This window comes from Gorilla gorilla, chromosome 2, assembly GCF_029281585.2.
Source record: "Gorilla gorilla gorilla isolate KB3781 chromosome 2, NHGRI_mGorGor1-v2.1_pri, whole genome shotgun sequence".
NCBI lineage: Eukaryota > Metazoa > Chordata > Mammalia > Primates > Hominidae > Gorilla > Gorilla gorilla.
Window position 1 is genome coordinate 84594559 of NC_086017.1, and position 1602 is coordinate 84596160.

At 34.7% G+C, this 1602-nt stretch overlaps 1 non-coding gene across 1 annotated transcript; it reads right to left on the bottom strand.

The window, feature by feature from the left end:
* Positions 1 to 709: 709 nt before the first annotated feature.
* Positions 710 to 812, bottom strand: LOC115934134 (U6 spliceosomal RNA). The gene has a single exon (XR_004069978.1). It is a non-coding gene; the product is annotated as a U6 spliceosomal RNA (small nuclear RNA).
* Between the last annotated feature and the right edge of the window lie 790 nt (positions 813 to 1602).

A 1602-nucleotide genomic window follows, 5' to 3' on the forward strand; every position in this document is an offset into this window, starting at 1 on the left:
GTGCTCAAGATTCATCCATGCTGTAGTATGTATCAATACTCACTCATTTTCATGGCTGAATAATATTTCATTACATGATATGTTTGCTTCCTATTGCTGCTTTAACGAGTTCCTACAAGTGGCTTGAAACAGCTGATTTATTAGCTTACAGGTCTATAGGTTACAAGTCCAATACAGATTTCACTTGGCTAAAATGAAGGTCTTGGCAGGGCATTAATGCCTCCCGAAAGGAATGCAGCCCTGCCCACACCTTGATTTTAGCCAAGTGAAATCTGTATTAGACCTGTAACCTACAGAACTGTAAGCTAATAAATACGTTATTTCAAACCACCTATAGTAACAAAGTTCCTCGATTTTCCCCTCTCCTAGAGGCTGCCCATATTTCCTGGTTGATGGCTGTCTATCTCCATCATCAAAGCCAATAGTAACAGGTACTTCTTCTTACATTGAATCAGTTTGACTGACTCTTCCACCTCTTTCTTCCAATTTTAAAGACCCCTTTCTTTCTCTTTTAGATTAGGGTGTGGATGGTAAATGTATTTTCAACATTTTATCTTTAATTTAATATTTATATGAAAACAGTTTTCTTGTGCATAGCATAAGATTGCATCTTGTATTATCTATCTATATATGTGTGTTTGTACATATATATTCACAGCCATTTTAATATTATCTTCTATAGTAATGTTTCTCTTGAAAGCCAAGTTTCGGAAAGTGAGAATACTTCCTGAATTTCCATGTCATCCTTGCTCAGAGGCCATGCAAACCTTCTCTGTAATGTTCTGACTTTAGTATACATACTGCCAAAGTGATTGTTCTGTAAAAATGTTTTGACTTGCTAATATCCTTACTAAATTAAGAACCTTGTGAGGAGAGGGAAAATGTTAATTCATTTACAATTGCCTGTCTTAACCTTGTAGACAATAAATATTTGTTGAATATTTAATGTGTTAATTAATGTATTTGTGTATTAAAGCAGCTTCATAGAATTTCACTGTATAAATTTCATTTGGCGAGCTTAATTCGTGGTTGTTCATTAGTTCTCGATTATTTTGTGCCGAGGCTCATCTGAGAGTATCAGTGACACATTTGAAGGGGACTGAAATGTACCCACTATTTTTGCACAAGGTGCTTGCTAAACTTTTATTTTCATCTTTTATTTGAGTACAACTATTTCCCAATCCTCTAATCACTGCCTTCTTTCTCCTAAGTCAAAGTTCTTTTTGGTCAGCCTTTCGCAAGGCTGGCCTGATATAATGCTCACGTGCTATTATACTATTTAACTCTACATGATGTCCACATTTTGATCAACTAAACTTTCCATTTAACAGATGTGTCAGTTTAAGACAGCTCTTCAGCTGTAGCAGAAGTGAATTTCGCACATGATTGATAATGTTGGCACACAAATAAAGATGCTACAAGTTAATTGGTGTGCCATGGCATTATAAGGCAAGACATAAATGAATTTGTGGAAAAATACACTTAAACATTTTTAGGTATGACAATAATAGCATTTCACAAAGAGCATTTCATAAATGTTAAATCTCCTATATCTTTGCCACTTTGATGTTTTAGTCTGCTCAGGATTTATCAGAAATAATT